This window comes from Pseudorasbora parva, chromosome 4 (genome assembly GCF_024679245.1).
Source record: "Pseudorasbora parva isolate DD20220531a chromosome 4, ASM2467924v1, whole genome shotgun sequence".
Taxonomy (NCBI): Eukaryota; Metazoa; Chordata; class Actinopteri; order Cypriniformes; family Gobionidae; genus Pseudorasbora; species Pseudorasbora parva.
This window is the reverse complement of record NC_090175.1, coordinates 9,849,099-9,867,429: the sequence shown is the minus strand read 5'-3', so window position 1 is coordinate 9,867,429 and position 18,331 is coordinate 9,849,099. Positions and strand designations below refer to the sequence as shown.

The 18,331-nt window shown below is 42.6% G+C and overlaps 1 long non-coding RNA gene across 2 annotated transcripts; it reads left to right on the top strand.

Moving 5' to 3' along the window:
• The first annotated feature begins 8,699 nt into the window (after positions 1 to 8,699).
• Positions 8,700 to 17,943, top strand: LOC137073896 (uncharacterized). Of its 2 annotated transcripts, none has more exons than XR_010904815.1 (4): positions 8,700 to 8,851; positions 10,091 to 10,129; positions 10,564 to 10,639; positions 17,610 to 17,943. It is a non-coding gene; the product is annotated as an uncharacterized lncRNA (long non-coding RNA). The 2 variants fall into 2 exon arrangements; XR_010904816.1 differs by having other exon boundaries at positions 10,091 to 10,148.
• Positions 17,944 to 18,331: the final 388 nt, after the last annotated feature.

Here is an 18,331-nt window from a genome sequence, read left to right as displayed (position 1 = left end):
CACACGCACACAATGCGAGAAGAATGAAAACTACAGAAGGTACGGTTAATCAATAACACCTTATAGGGTGTGAAAAACAAGATGATCAATTATATTCCCCCTACCCCACCATAACAGCACTATTCATTACAGGACTGATGCAGTTATTGACCGCACGCTAATATATTACACAAATGGAGAATGCTGCTCATTAAAGCCTCAAATATAGCCTACTACAAAATACCGATATGTAGCAGAGCTCTCGAAACAGTCTGCCGCACGACATTTTCAGCATCATCAATAGCCGGGCTTAACTTATTCATGAGGTTAAACAATTACCCAGGCAGACAGACACTCGTTCACACTGACTGAAGGTATGAGTCAACCTGCCGCAGCAGCGGGTAATGAAGTAAATCAGACAGTATTAACCGAGTAAACAGCCCGAGATTCACGGATTCACTGATGTTTAATATCCACACGCAGCACGGTAATGAATTGCCCATCATCATGGCTGTAAAGTGGCAGTCAGTCAGATCAACAACGTGTGAGCAGCGTGTGAGCTGTGCCGTTTTACCTGACGCGCATGCGCAAGGGCACAGTTCTGTTACATAGTGAGCCGCCTACATGTTAAGGCATCACATTTATTTGCATTTTGTGTTTTGAACACACAACCTGTTCCAAAAAATAAGTTTGCTGCTTCCTAAAAAACTAATTTGGTCGCATCCGGAAAAATAAAATCCATTCAAGGTGGTGAACAAAGCATGAGGAATATGTATTGTGAATAGGCCTACTGAGAGTAAAATAACTTCTCCTTATATCCAAACTTCAAAATATATGTATCCTTCCATGATACTTTAATATCATACTTAATACTTGCTATTTTAAAAAGGAAATTAAAAACTTGTAAAACACACACACACACACACACACACACACACACACATGTTGGTCTATGTGGTTTACAGGGACTCTCCATAGGCGTAATGGTTTTTATACTGTACAAACCGTACTTTCTATCCCCTTACACTGCCCCTGCCCCTAAACCTACCCATCACAGGAAACATTCTGCATTTTTACTTTCTCAAAAAAACATAATTTAGTATGTTTTTAAGGCCATTTGAATTATGAGGACATTTGATATGTCCTCATAAACCACATTTATAGTGTAATACCAGTGTAATACCCATGTAGTTATACAAATTTGTGTCCTCATAAACCACATAAACAGGCTCTCTCACACACACACACACACACACACACACACACACATTATATTTAATATATAAAATACACTCTAAAAAATGCTGGATTAAAAACAACCCAAGTTGGGTTGAAAATGGACAAACCCAGAAATTGGGTTGTTTGTATGGGTCCATTTACTAGGGTTCAAACAACCCAATGTTTTAACCCAGCATTTTTTAGAGTGAAATGAAAAACAAAATCATGCCATGCAAGGAGAGCATCAAAACTCCAGCTCGAAGGAGCTGTAAAGGATAAGAGAGACAGAAAGACACGGAAAAAAGAAGATAATCAATGGAAGGACATGGTGGGTTAACCTCAACGCCTGAGCATTGGAGGAAATGGGGAGGTTTTGCCAATACTGGATCTGATTTGAGGCCGTCTCCTCCGTTCCTGAACTATGAAGCTCTGCTTCCTGATTTATTTAGATGAGGCATGGAGTCTGGAGTCTGAACGGATACGTGCTGCAACCATTAGACGCAGGGCTGGAGAGAAGCCGAGGAGGAAAATATGTTTTCAAAGAGGAGAGAGGATCGATCAGTGAAAGGAAGGAGAGAAACAGTGGGAAGATGAGAGGAGTGGAATGAAACAGAGATAGTGCCAGGAGTTTAACTAATCTGCTTTTGAACGTACTTTTGAATATTTCTGAGGAAGTAGTTTTGAGGGATTTGCCTTTACCAAACAATACTACACAAAAGAACAGTTAAAATACCCTTTCAGAAAAAACTCTGAACGCATATCTTTTATCTATTATATTTATGAAATCCAGAACTTGTGGGGGAAACACATTTCATAATGAACACATAAAATGTACACCTTAAAGTCATCCAGTCATTTAATCATGAATAAAATCACTCCACTTTTGTTTTGCTGTTGTTGAAGTTGTTGACTTCATTTTATTTTGTGGCGCCAAGTTCACATTCAAATCAGACTGCAAACTCACATCAGCGCAGGGAAAAAAACTACAAGAATCCAGTTCTTATTAAGATTCACAGAAAGAAATAGAGATAAACAGAAACAGGAAGAAAGTTAAAGGAACCACACTATATGTTATACAGCCTGATTTCTTTATGGCCTGTCAGGATGCCCATTGGTTATGCATTATGTTTGAACTGGGGACAAAAAAAATGTAATAGAAACACAGGGCAGGCCAGACTGCAACCATGAATCAAGAGTTTGAGATTTAATTTAAGAAAACCCTGAAGCCCTAGAAGCAGATACACGGGCGTCTCTTGAAGCCACAAATCAAGTCAGTTTGTGTATGCCTATGAGTTACTGTGAAGAAACTGAGCTTTGTAATGCTAATAATATATAATATAGACTTATATTACCTTGCATACATATATTTATGAGAACATGTATATGAAGTCCACCTCAGGAATTGTTATTCTGAAATCGCTGGACTCGAATGTCAGCGGTAAACTGCTCAGCACCGCAGGGAATCGCTCTAATAAAGTTCACAGAGGTGATGATGGGTTACAGCTCTGCGTGCTGGAAATATATAATGAGCTCTCTGCGCTAAGTGACACATCAATAACGGTGCCTATCGCAAATAAACCGTTGAGAGGATTTCAACGAATTTTGCTTGTGAAAATCAGTAAAGAGCTTCAAAATGTATTGGCTATGTTTCAAATGCCTTTCTGCTTGGTGAATTATAACACAAGACAGACGGATATCAATGTGAGGGTGTGAACCCTTAACAAATACAGAGTTATGAAGCTGTTTGCCTAGGTGCCTAATTTTGATCAGCTATAATATGACACATTTAGAACATTTAAATGGAGTTATTTTAAATCTAAAATGTGCAACTTTTTTAGCTTATTCTTAGCTAAAAACACTTAGTTCTTTCACAAATATATGTGCTCATTAATGTATATTTACTTCTTTCAAGTAATAAAGTATTCTCGTAAGTTTATAATATGCCACTGAAAATACATACGGGTGCGGGGTTCGAATGCCGGTCGCCATGTTGGACCTCCATCTTGAAAGTACAGTAGCCAAAGAGGGACATACCCGTAAATTTACCTTTCGCATTTTAACACTCGATGGCACCATAGACAGTAAAAGAAATGGACAGAGCTATCCCATAGACTTCAACGGCAGAAAGTGAGGTCAATTAGAGGCACTCACTTCCTGAGGGCTGAGCGAACTGCGCCGGCTCAGAGTGATCTTGACGACGTAGATGTGACATGAGCCTCCTGTCTGACAGCTGTATGTCTTCTAGTAGTTGTGGAAAGTGAAATCTGAATCACGTTGTTTAAATGTTTTCTCCCGTTGCTTTTGGCTCACTATGGGCTTCTCCCCATTCTTCTCCCTTGACTTTATCAGACTTTATGTCTCCACGTCCCCCCGACTGCCTCATAGACAGTTAAAGATTGCCTGCGAGCGTCTCCTCTGGTCTATACGGTAATTTCTCAACTGTGCGACAGAGTCGCGTTGGTTATGACGCAATCGTTAGCCTATTTTAACAAAAAACAGCTTCTGCGGGGCGATAGTGTAAGATACAAGGTAATGGAGCCTTTTATGCATTGCCGTGTTTCTGTAGAAATAAACAATGGACAAACGGAGTCTTTAAACGCCTCAGATGTTAAGTTATTCAATGTCAAAGTGACCTAAAAATGAATGGGAGTCAATGGGATGCTAACAGCAGGTGATGGCTTGGTTAGCAATGGCCGCCCCTATGGGTGGAACGCTTTCCGAGCGCTAGATTACCCCCTTGGATGGCACCGTGTCGAATGTGAAGAGAGGGATTGCCATGTTAATCTTGGACTAAATCGGCCACCGTAGGAGTTAAAACGAAATCAGAATTGAGAGGAACAGAAACTATTATTCACTGGATGGTCATATACCTTTACACCGCTAGATGGGGGAAAATATCACACAGTGTAGCTTTAATGTGCCTTTTATTTGCTCAATGTTGTCTTTAATTTCATATTTCCATAAATCTTCTTGAATGTGGATCTTCAAATATATATAATCAAATATTAGCATCTATCTATTGCGAACATTCAGAAACCTCCAAAACTTGACTCTTCTGTAGTTACATTGTCTACTAAGACTGACAGAAAATGATATTTTGCGATTTTCTTGACCGATATACAAGGAACTATGCTTTCATTCCTGCGTAATAATCAATTATAATCAATAGCCTATTTTCAGGCGCTGTAATATCATTGTGCCGATGCACCCATGGTATGGCAACAACTTTCCATGATTATTACGCAGGAATGAGAGAATAGTTCCTAGCCATATCGGCCTAGAAAATCATAACTTTTCATTTTCCGTCAGTCAATGTAACTACAGAAGTCAATTTTTAACTAAAAAATGAGCCTATTTCTTTTTTCTTTTTCTTTTTAGTGGAGTGTTCCTTTAAATCAGGCTACAAAACATTGAAAAACTGTTGCTCTTAAACAATAAAAAAATAATTTTAACACTTTGCCCTGTCAAATATTTAGCAATCAAAATGTTAATGCGTTATCTTGTGGAAACGTTTTTCAAAACCAAACCACGTTCATATGAAAAAGTTATAGGTTCCTGATATCTCAGCATTATTGATAATGGTCCATGAAGGGAACATAGATGGCACATGGAAGATTTTAATAAGTTTTGGCTAAAATCTACAATATTGTACTTAAAAAGTCAAAATATATTTCAATAGCACATTTAAAAACAACATAATAGCACCAAAGTGTTTTGAAATAAAACAATGAGCACATAAAAAAAGCATTAAAACCACAATATTTAAGAAATTTTGATTAAAATATCCGAAAAATCAGCTTTAACCAGCATTACGGACAGTGCCTGTGCATCGTATGTCAGTTATGTCCTATACCAGCTACCCTTGATTTCTGTAGAAACACCAAAGACACTTTAACATGTGTGTAATGTATTAGACAGACCAGCAACTGTTTGGATATACATTTGTCAACAGGAAAATGAATCATTACAGCTCAACGCGGTCTTACTGTCTGATTCGCTTGTCCAACGCCTCTGGGATATTTTGTCAAGTGGCTAGCATAGCATAATCAGAGAGAGCTTTCTCCATCATACAATATATTTGAAAAATAATTGGATGTAATTTTAGCAACAATTATTTAGTCATCCTGTTTTTATTAATATGACATTTGAATATCGATCTACTGCAAGTCTCTTATACCAGCCACCAGGCGAACGCACAGAGCAACGTCATAACATATAACTTTTAACTGTATTTAGTATGATTGTGTTAACCATGTAAAACAGAACTGCATTGAAAATAATAATAAAAAGCTCATAAGCATTAATATGTATTAGCATGCATGTTCTCATTAGCATTTGCTCCCAAGAGCTCTCGGCGCGTCCTGCTTCATACCACCGTAACGTTAATAAAACTACACTGTAAAAAATAAAAACGGAAAATGTACTGGTAATTTTCTGCCGGTACATTATTCTGTAATTTTACAGAAATTTCCATTAACCCTTAAAGCACAAACTAATGCAACGTGTAATTCAAAATACAGGCAAAACACCTGTAAAAAAAACAATACGTACAATTTTTACAGAATATTTTACAGTGTATAATACAGTGCCTTATTCATAAAATGATTTCTGCCGAGTCTGTCGGATTCCTTTCCATCGGCTGTGGAGGTAAAGACTCAAAACTTACATACTGTGCCTTTAAGAGAATACATGCAGCGTACAAAATATTAACAGATTAAACAGAAAACAATCAGAAAACATAATACCCTTTACGGGCAGAGTTTAGCTGCTGCAGAAGAGAAGGCTCGATCACCCTTCGATTTACAGCGAAAACGTGGGACAGGAACCGATTGTATGACCTAAGTGCTCTTGGGGGAGAGTAAGGAGCCAGAAGGTCACTAAGGTATGACGCAAGATAAAGCCTTGTAGACAAAAACGATTCTCAACTTTAGAGGAAGCCAATGTAAAGTCTCTAAACTGGAAGAAATGTGATCCCTCTTTTTGTGCCGGTAAGAAGTCTCGCTGCAGCATTTTGGACAATTTGCAGGTGAGAGATCGCAGTTTGAGGCAGGCATCAAATTGTGTATCGTCAGCAAAGCAGTGGAGATCTTCTTAAAAATGTCTTAAAAACGGCACCCAAGGGGAGCATATAAGAGAAAAATAGAGGACCTAAAATGGACCATTGGGGCATCCCTGCAAAAAAAAAAGGGGAACAGATGAAAAAACTTCCCAATGTTCACTGAGAAGGTTCTGTCTTTGAGCACTGCAGGGAGACAACCTGAATACCCAACACCTTTCCCAACCAACGTTACAAAATACTCCAATCGATTGCATCGAATGCTGAGCTTAAATCCAACAAGACAAGAACAACATGTGAACCGGGTCATTACTGACCTTCAACAGTGCAATTTCTGTACTGTGCATTGATCTAAAACTAGACTGAAATGTATCTGAAATATTAGACATACTGATATAGGAATTCAACTGACAATACACAAGTCTCTCTAGAAGAGCTTTGAAAAAAAATGCAATTTGGAGATAGGTCTAAAATGGCTGAGGACCGAAGGGTCAAGATGGGGGAATAGGTCACACACACACACAAAAAAAAATTCTCATTATTTATGTCATTTTTATTAATTATAACAATCTTTAGACATATTTTAACATAACAATTCATAGTGGCAATGAGTCATGCAGACCCAAAAAGTACGATATTAGACGCACTATAACTTTAGATTGTTGAAATGTTCCTCATAACAAGAACAAACGTTTCTTCTAAAAGGGTTAGTTCACCCAAAAATGATAGTTCTGTCATAAATTTCTCCCCCTCATGTCGTTGGACACCCGTCAGACCTCCGTTCATCTTCAGACACAGATGAAGATATTAGTGTTGAAATCCGATGGCTCAGAAAGGCCTTCATTGACACCAATGTCATTTCCTCTCTCAAGACCCATAAAGGCACTAAAGACGTCGTTACAAAGCCCATCTCACTGCAGCGGCTCTTAGGGCTGTGCAATGTATCGAAATTATCGAAATATCGCAAATGTACATATCGCAATGGCTCGCAATATCTGAATGATTTTAATAGGCTACTTCCACTTTGTGAGAAGTGTCCGTTTTAGGTCGCACATTGGGCAGAGAATAGACTGGGCACATTACTGTTACTTAGGGGACTTGCTTGAAATTAAAAAGAGTTATTAAATGCAATAATTTGCAGTCTCGTGCTGTTTGACACACACACACCGAAACGTGAACAATGTGTGACACTAATGTTTGCTAAAACACTGCTGGTCACTTTCAGGTGTTGTAGCGATGCTTTCGTGGAAACACAAATGGTTTCATTCTCAGTTTTTAAATAATTTTTCTAATATAATTTAAATAGATTTTACACACTAATTGTAATATCGTATCGCATATCGAATATCGCATTATTTAACAAGATATTGCATATCACATTTTTCTTCAATATCACACAGCCCCAGTGGCTCTACAACCATTTTATAAAGCCACGAGAATAGTTTTTGTGCGCAAAAAAACTAAATAACGACTTATATAGTGATGGGCCGAATTCAAAACAAAGATGTGCACTGTAAAAAAAACACGTAATTTTACGGTAATAGTCTGTATTTTTTAACAGAATTTTCCTGTTTTTTCATTATACAGTGAAATGCCTGTTGTTTTACAGATATTTGCTGTAATTTATATTTTGACTATTAAATTTACGGGAATTGCTTGTATTTTGGTATTACATCAAATTTCCATTTTTTAAGAGGAAATTTCTGTATTTTTACATAAGTTTGATTAATATTTTACAGATTTTTTCTGTAAAAATAGAAAAAAAGGAAATTAATGTATAGAAATAGGCTAAGCAGTCGTTCAACATTTGTGTGTGTGTGTGTGTGTGTGTGTGTGTGTGTGTGTGTGTGTGTGTGTGTGTGTGTGTGTGTGTGTGTGTATATATATAATTATTTATTTAGTTTTTCACATAAACACTGGAATTGGCCTACATATGCAAATGTTTCAACACTTCAGAAATAATATTTTTATATTATATAGTTTAATATTTGTATAATATTATATAATTAATAAAACACATTTTAATACATTCAAAAATAATGTATATTTACATAACATTAATTAATAGATGAGTATATATGTAGCCTACCTTTTATAGAAATGAAAAAAGAAGGTTTATGGAATTTGTCTTTTAGTTTAATTATTTGCTTTTTAAATAATTATAAGATTATTTAATAATATAATAATGTGTGTATGCACGTCATTTCGTGTTTGCGTAAAAGAGCTGGTAAATCGGGTAAATCAGTCTTTGAAGTTAACAGACTTCCATCACTACTGCAACTGATCACATCTTGTTCCGCTTGTCAAAAGTAAGCCTATGTCTGCTGCGTTTGGTGTTTTATTACGCATTTATTTTCATAATAACGTAAAATAAAATAATATAATAACACTTTCTTACTTTAAGTACGATGATATTTAAATGACGGTCATAAAGATTTTAAATATTCGAACCGAAGGAATTCCCGCCTTGGCGCAAGGATACATTCCCTTCTAAGCACACAGTGGGGCAACTGCGTCTGCGCGTGCGACAGGATTCACTTGACCTTCAGCTTTGCCGTGGCCCGTCAATCTTGGATGATGTGAGGCGCAAATAAACAGGTAAAGTGCATGTATTTTAATTTTTAAAAAAAAATGTTTTACCGCTTTGAATCCTGTTGACTGTGTTTATATTAAACGTGGGCTCAGCCCGTTAACGTAATGATTTAAATTCTTTATAATGTTTAAACATAATGTTAAGGCTTCAGGTGATGGTACCGTGTAACGTTATTTTTTCCTTCTTTTAGCTGGATTGTATCTTAACTTTATTTATAGTTTTAGTTTTAGCTTTCTGTTGCATTTTGTTACCAAATGCTATTTTTCCGTCGTCTAACTGTGCGTTCACACCGCCGGCGGCGAGAGCGTCAAGCTGGCCGGAAGTCATTCATTTTCAATGGGAGCCGGGCGGCGAGCTCCGGCGAGAGCGGCGCGGCGCGTCTTGGACGATTTGGGCGTCGAGGAGAGTTGAAATCAGCTCAACTTTATGGTAATGAGCTATGACGCGGTTCGGCGGCAACAGGCGGCAACCAGTCAGAATGTAGAAGTGCTCCGCTTGAGAGAAATCCAGAGAACGCAGGCCTGTAAACTTTGGTTCCGACCACATTAGTTCCCAAGCAATTTGTAGGAGAGGTTGATCATTGCTGTGCAGGTTTCCCTATCATTTATGACAAGATCATTCATAGTGATGTGTAATTTGTTAAGAAGTCGCGCAACACTATTTTATAGGCGCTAGAACGCTCGTTGTTCAGCGGGTGTGCAATTAATTCTTACTTTCACATTTAAACGATTTCATGAAGTTAATTTATACCCTACTTGTGGTCAGTATATCCATCAACATGCTTGTTTGATTTGCGGCCTCTTTAAATACAGTTTAAAAAAAGAAAAAACATTCGATCTACGTCAGAGCGGCAGCACGTCCACGGAGCTTTCTACAGCGTCGTTGTCAGGGCGGCAAGAGCGAATTTTGACGCTCTCGCCGGCGGCGGTGTGAACGCACGGTAAAAGCTCAAAAATGCCGTCGACGAAATAGGGCGATTTTTTTTCTTCCGTCGACGGCTGTTTGGCAATAAGTTTACCTCAGGTGAAAAACGGCATTTTTTGAGCTTAGACGACGCATACATCCGACTATACAACTTACAAGTAGTCAGTTGTAGACGTCGTCTAAGCTCAAAAATGCCGTTTTTCACCTAAGGGAAAAATTATTTGACAAAAAGCCGTCAACGGAAACAATCTCGCTGTTTCGTCGACATGTCCCATACACTTAAGTTAACGTTACATGCTTGTTTTTGTCTCTCCCTGCAGATAAGTTGAGAGCTGCCAGAGTCAAGATCAGGAAGAAAGGTGATCGTTGTTGCACCATGTAAATATGTTTGCAGATTACACTTGTAATAGTTGTAGTGTTTCAGTGAAAACTAAAAGGTTATGTAACGTTAACATCAAGCACTACACAGAAATGAGCCACATTACCTAACTTATATGCATGTTGCATGACATGCTTCAGAAATTACAGCGCATGCCGTAGGCAGTCATCTTCATCAATAAGTCTCTGAAAAAATACTATGGCTGCATGGATCTGCTTGGTTACAAATATTCTTAAAATATCTTCCTTTGTGTTCAGGAATAATTAATGACTGAATTTTTGTATTAACTAACCCTTAATAAGAAAATAAGCAATCAATTAAGAAATCAATTCTTTGTTTATATGATTTTACCGGATGTGTACTCTTGCAAAATATATTACTCAACATGAGTCTTGTATTATGTGCTTTATTAAGGTCAAAGTGATGTCTGATAGCCCTTCAAGCAACTCAAATGCAGCCTGTGGCATTCTTGATAGAATGTCCCTTTCTGGTGAGTACATGGTGTACTATATAGTAATTTTTGGGAAATGATGATGTCATAATACATTTATTGTATTAATTTATACAATATACATTCATTGCATTTATATGTAAAGAATTTGTAGGGTTGGCATCCTCACTTACACTCACACGCGCATCCTCACAAACACGCGCATCCTGAAAAACACTCGCACGTGTATCCTCACATACACTCACACGCGCATCCTCACATACACTCACACGCGCATCCTCACAAACACGCGCATCCTGAAAAACACTCGCACGTGTATCCTCACATACACTCAAACGCGCATCCTCACATACACTCACACGCGCATCCTCACATACACTCACACGAGCATCCTCACATACACTCACACGCGCATCCTCACATACACTCACACGCGCATCCTCACATACACTCACACGCGCATCCTCACAAACACGCGCATCCTGAAAAACACTCGCACGTGTATCCTCACATACACTCACACGCGCATCCTCACATACACTCACACGCGCATCCTCACATACACTCACACGAGCATCCTCACATACACTCACACGCGCCTCCTCACATACACTCACACGAGCATCCTCACATACACTCACACGAGCATCCTCACATACACTCACACGAGCATCCTCACATACACTCACACGAGCATCCTCACATACACTCACACGAGCATCCTCACATACACTCACGCGCATCCTCACATACACTCACACGCGCATCCTCACATACACTCACACGCGCATCCTCACATACACTCACACGCGCATCCTCACATACACTCACACGCGCATCCTCACATACACTCACACGAGCATCCTCACATACACTCACACGAGCATCCTCACATACACTCACACGCGCCTCCTCACATACACTCACACGAGCATCCTCACATACACTCACACGAGCATCCTCACATACACTCACACGCGCATCCTCACATACACTCACACGAGCATCCTCACATACACTCACACGCGCATCCTCACATACACTCACACGAGCATCCTCACATACACTCACACGAGCATCCTCACATACACTCACACGCGCCTCCTCACATACACTCTCACGCGCATCCTCACATACACTCTCACGCGCATCCTCACATACACTCTCACGCGCATCCTCACATACACTCTCACGCGCATCCTCACATACACTCACACGCGCATCCTCACATACACTCTCACGCGCATCCTCACATACACTCACACGCGCATCCTCACATACACTCTCACGCGCATCCTCACATACACTCTCACGCGCATCCTCACATACACTCTCACGCGCATCCTCACATACACTCTCACGCGCATCCTCACATACACTCTCACGCGCATCCTCACATACACTCTCACGCGCATCCTCACATACACTCTCACGCGCATCCTCACATACACTCTCACGCGCATCCTCACATACACTCTCACGCGCATCCTCACATACACTCTCACGCGCATCCTCACATACACTCTCACGCGCATCCTCACATACACACTCACGCGCATCCTCACATACACACTCACGCGCATCCTCACATACACACTCACGCGCATCCTCACATACACACTCTCCCGCGCATCCTCACATACACACTCTCCCGCGCATCCTCACATACACACTCACGCGCGCATCCTCACATACACACTCACGCGCGCATCCTCACTTAGACTCACATGCATCCTCACATACACTCACGCGCATACACTCACGCGCGCATCCTCACATACACTCACGCGCGCATCCTCACATACACTCACGCGCGCATCCTCACATACACTCACGCGCATCCTCACATAAACTCACGCGCGCATCCTCACATACACTCACGCGCGCATCCTCACTTAGACTCACGTGCATCCTCACTTAGACTCACGCGCGCATCGTCGCATACACTCACGCGTGCATCCTCGCATACACTCACGCGCGCATCCTCGCATACACTCACGCGCATCCTCACATACACTCTCACGCGCATCCTCACATACACTCTCACGCGCATCCTCACATACACTCACGCGCATCCTCACATACACTCTCACGCGCATCCTCACATACACTCTCACGCGCATCCTCACATACACTCTCACGCGCATCCTCACATACACTCACGCGCATCCTCACATACACTCTCACGCGCATCCTCACATACACTCTCACGCGCATCCTCACATACACTCTCACGCGCATCCTCACATACACTCTCACGCGCATCCTCACATACACACTCACACGCGCATCCTCACTTAGACTCACATGCATCCTCACTTACACTCACGCGCATACACTCACGCGCATACACTCACGCGCGCATCCTCATATACACTCACGCGCGCATCCTCACATACACACTCACGCGCGCATCCTCACTTAGACTCACATGCATCCTCACATACACTCACGCGCATACACTCACGAGCGCATCCTCACATACACTCACGCGCGCATCCTCACATACACTCACGCGCGCATCCTCACATACACTCACGCGCATCCTCACATAAACTCACGCGCGCATCCTCACATACACTCACGCGCGCATCCTCACTTAGACTCACGTGCATCCTCACTTACACTCACGCGCGCATCCTCGCATACACTCACGCACGCATCCTCGCATACACTCACGCGCATCCTCACATACACACTCACACGCGCATCCTCACATACACACTCACACGCGCATCCTCACATACACACTCACACGCGCATCCTCACATACACACTCACACGCGCATCCTCACATACACACTCACACGCGCATCCTCACATACACACTCACGCGCATCCTCACTTAGACTCACATGCATCCTCACTTACACTCACGCGCATACACTCACGCGCGCATCCTCATATACACTCACGCGCGCATCCTCACATACACACTCACGCGCGCATCCTCACTTAGACTCACATGCATCCTCACTAGGGGTGTCCATGGTTAACCGATTAACCGTTAAAAATTGCGTAACCGAGTGAAACATTTTACTCGGTTAAGTGGCGTCAATGACGTGCTTTGAATTTAGTTGTAATATATGTTTGCACCCCTAGATGCCGCAAGAGCGCTGCCAGACATTTGTAATATCCACAAGAAGAAGACATGACCAGCTTTCTAAGCGGGCAAAGAAAGCGTGGGAGCACTTTAAAAATGAGAGTGACGGGGCAAAATGCAAGTATTGCAATGCAGTGCTTACCGCATTTTTCAGGCTATAAGTTGCTCCGGAGTATGAGTCGCATCAGTCAAAATATGCGTCATGAAGAGGAAAATAACAAACATCGCACTGGACTATAAGTCGCATCAGGGCAGAAGCAGAGCGCGAGCCGCGCGCGCTGTGCATAACGGAGTAGAAGAAAGAAAGTTTTAAGTGAGAAACTTGTGAATGACTAGAGAAAAGCAGACGTTACTTTAACTGTAATGAAGAAAACAAAAAAGCTAATCGCGGACTGAAAGCAAGATGGCCAGAGCTGAAGGGACGAGTCCACAGATGCTTGAACTCTCTGCCGGGAGAGGCTCATCAGCCGCGCGAGTCAAACGCTGAGTCTGTGGGAATCATTCTCGGCTGCATATTTTACTACATGCCCTAATCGTGCAGGCGCCCTCGCGGCCACTTGCATTGCTCGTGAACTGGAGCGCATCTCATCCTAATTTAACGAAACTCAGCGTACGCCTCGCAGACATGAAATAGATCTTAAGAAACTTGAAATGTCTTTTATCAATTTAAAACGAAAAGAAATAGGCTACTCTCTGATTATGTAATCCATGATGTGCATTTCTCTCTATAGGCGCGTTCACTACGGAGATGGTGGTCGTCAAATTAATAAGCTAAAAATAACCCTGACGTACACTATGGTTAACCGAGTATTAACCGCTAAGGGCCTCGGTTAACGGTTAATGAAAAACCTGAAAACGTGCAGCCCTAATCCTCACATACACTCACGAGCGCATCCTCACATACACTCACGCGCGCATCCTCACATACACTCTCACGCGCATCCTCACATACACTCTCACGCGCATCCTCACATACACACTCTCACGCGCATCCTCACATACACACTCACACGCGCATCCTCACATACACACTCACACGCGCATCCTCACATACACACTCACACGCACATCCTCACATACACACTCACACGCGCATCCTCACATACACACTCACACGCGCATCCTCACATACACACTCACACGCGCATCCTCACATACACACTCTCACGCGCATCCTCACATACACACTCACGCGCGCATCCTCACATACACACTCACGCGCGCATCCTCACATACACACTCACACGCGCATCCTCACTTAGACTCACATGCATCCTCACTTACACTCACGCGCATACCCTCACGTGCGCATCCTCATATACACTCACGCGCGCATCCTCACATACACACTCACGCGCGCATCCTCACTTAGACTCACATGCATCTTCACATACACTCACGCGCATACACTCACGAGCGCATCCTCACATACACTCACGCGCGCATCCTCACATACACTCACGCGCGCATCCTCACATACACACTCACGCGCATCCTCACATACACTCACGCGCGCATCCTCACATACACTCACGCGCATCCTCACATACACTCACGCGCGCATCCTCACATACACACTCACGCGCATCCTCATATACACTCACGCGCGCATCCTCACATACACTCACGCGCATCCTCATATACACTCACGCGCGCATCCTCACATACACTCACGCGCATCCTCACATACACACTCACGCGCATCCTCACATACACTCACGCGCGCATCCTCACATACACTCACGCGCATCCTCACATACACTCACGCGCATCCTCACATACACACTCACGCGCATCCTCATATACACTCACGCGCGCATCCTCACATACACTCACGCGCATCCTCATATACACTCACGCGCGCATCCTCACATACACTCACGCGCATCCTCACATAAACTCACGCGCGCATCCTCACATACACTCACGCGCGCATCCTCACTTAGACTCACGTGCATCCTCACATACAATCTCGCGCGCATCCTCACATACACTCTCGCGCGCATCCTCACATACACTCTCGCGCGCATCCTCACATACACTCTCGCGCGCATCCTCACATACACTCTCGCGCGCATCCTCACATACACTCTCACGCGCATCCTCACATACACTCTCACGCGCATCCTCACATACACTCTCACGCGCATCCTCACATACACTCACGCGCATCCTCACTTACACTCACGCGCGCATCCTCACTTACACTCACGCGCGCATCCTCACTTACACTTACGTGCATCCTCACTTACACTCATACGCATCCTCACTTACTCAAGTGCATCCTCACTTACACTCACGCGCATCCTCACTTATGCTGCGTTCACACCGCACGCGAATGACGCGAATATATCGCGCTATTCGCGCGAAGATGGACGTGTGAACAATTTAAATCCATTCGCGCGTGAAATTCGCTTCATTCGCGTGTGACATTCACTACACAACAGACGCGAATTCGTGTCATGGGAGGGGGTTCTGCCAGGCAGCGGCAGTCGGCAGAAGGACTAGCCGAGTTAAGGCTGCTCTCACCGAGGTTGATGAGCGCTGAGCTCCGGTGATCGCCTGGGTCTCACACCTCCGAAAACACCAGATCAAATTTTCAAATAGGAGCTCTCTTAATAAATAAATCACATATTTGAGCTTTAAACAACTACATTCTCGCCTGAAAAACTATTAAAACTACATTTTGTGACACAATACAGTAGTATTTTTAAATTACTCTGGCCTCAGGGTTTCCCCTATGGGTTTCCCATCCGTCACTTCACCACGTGACAGCAGTAAGCAGGCTCCTCATTGGTTAACGCGGCGCGAATATCTGCCAAAGTTCAGATTTTTCAACTTGAGCGATTCGCGCGAATCACGCGTTCAAAACGCTCAATTCGTGTGATCATTGCCGCGTCATTCGCGCCGCAGAATGCCTATTCGCGTCGCTGCATTGACTTAACATGGAAATCACTCGTGCGAATTGCGTCATTCGCGTGCGGTGTGAACACAGCATTAGACTCACGCGCATCCTCACATACACTCACACGCGCATCCTCACATACACTCACACGCGCATCCTCACATACACTCACATGCGCATCCTCACTTAGACTCCCGCATCCTCACTTAGACTCGCGCATCCTCACTTACACTCGCGCATCCTCACTTACACTCACGCGGATCCTCACTTAGACTCGCGCATCCTCACTTACACTCACGCGCATCCTCACTTACACTCACGCGCATCCTCACTTACACTCACGCGCATCCTCACTTACACTCACGCGCATCCTCACATACACTCACGCGCATCCTCACATACACTCACCCGCATCCTCACATACACTCACGCGCATCCTCACTTAGACTCGCGCATCCTCACTTACACTCACGCGCATCCTCACTTACACTCACGCGCATCCTCACTTACACTCACGCGCATCCTCACATACACTCACCCGCATCCTCGCATACACTCACGCGGATCCTCACTTAGACTCGCGCATCCTCACTTACACTCACGCGCATCCTCACTTACACTCACGCGCATCCTCACTTAGACTCACGCGCATCCTCACATACACTCACCCGCATCCTCACATACACTCACGCGCATCCTCACTTACACTCACGCGCATCCTCACTTACACTCACGCGCATCCTCACATACACTCACACGAGCATCCTCACTTACACTCACCCGCATCCTCACATACACTCACACGAGCATCCTCACATACACTCACACGCGCTTCCTCACATACACTCACATGCGCATCCTCACATACACTCACACGCGCTTCCTCACATACACTCACACGCGCTTCCTCACATACACTCACATGCGCATCCTCACTTAGACTCGCGCATCCTCACATACACTCAATGATTTATTACTGAGGTTTCTTTTCTCTCTCACAGATGCCTTTTCAAGATAAACCCCGAGACGGGATCAAAAGTCGAGATAGAAGAACACGTCAAGAAAGGAACTGGCAGTCAGTCTAAAGGTTCTTTCGTTGATGAGCAAAATTGTGGATTATGGATGGATGGAGAAAAAACTTTCGTAAGCGTGTCAAATCTCTCTTTATTACCATAGAGAAATTCTTGAGTGTTACAGACTTTGTTTTCGTGATTTTATTATTTTATTTTCATGACTCGTCTGTTGATGAGACAAATCCACTTTTTCGCCATATATGTGTATAACAAATTGCTATTGTACAATATCTTACATTGTTGCAGTTATTATAAAAAAAAATTGTATTGTTGTAGTTATGAACTAATTGTTATATTGTTAAAGTGTTGAAGTCATGAACTAATTTTATTATTGTTATGCTGCTTTGTTTTTTTTATATTTTTGCAGTTATGATATAACTTTTTATATAGGTATATTGTGGTCATTATGAACAAACTATATTGTGATCACATTACTATTTTAAAACAACTTTAAAGTTCAATTTTTTAAATAAAAACTACAAAAACAATCTTTTGCACTCTAGGGTGGTTATTTGAGTTGTAGCAATGTTCAATCTAATTGGTAATTTCATAGTTTTTACATAATTTTCCACAATTTGTAATCCTTATTTTTTTACATAATTTTCTTGTTTAAATATAGAAACTCATATAAATGACAGATAAAACCTGTA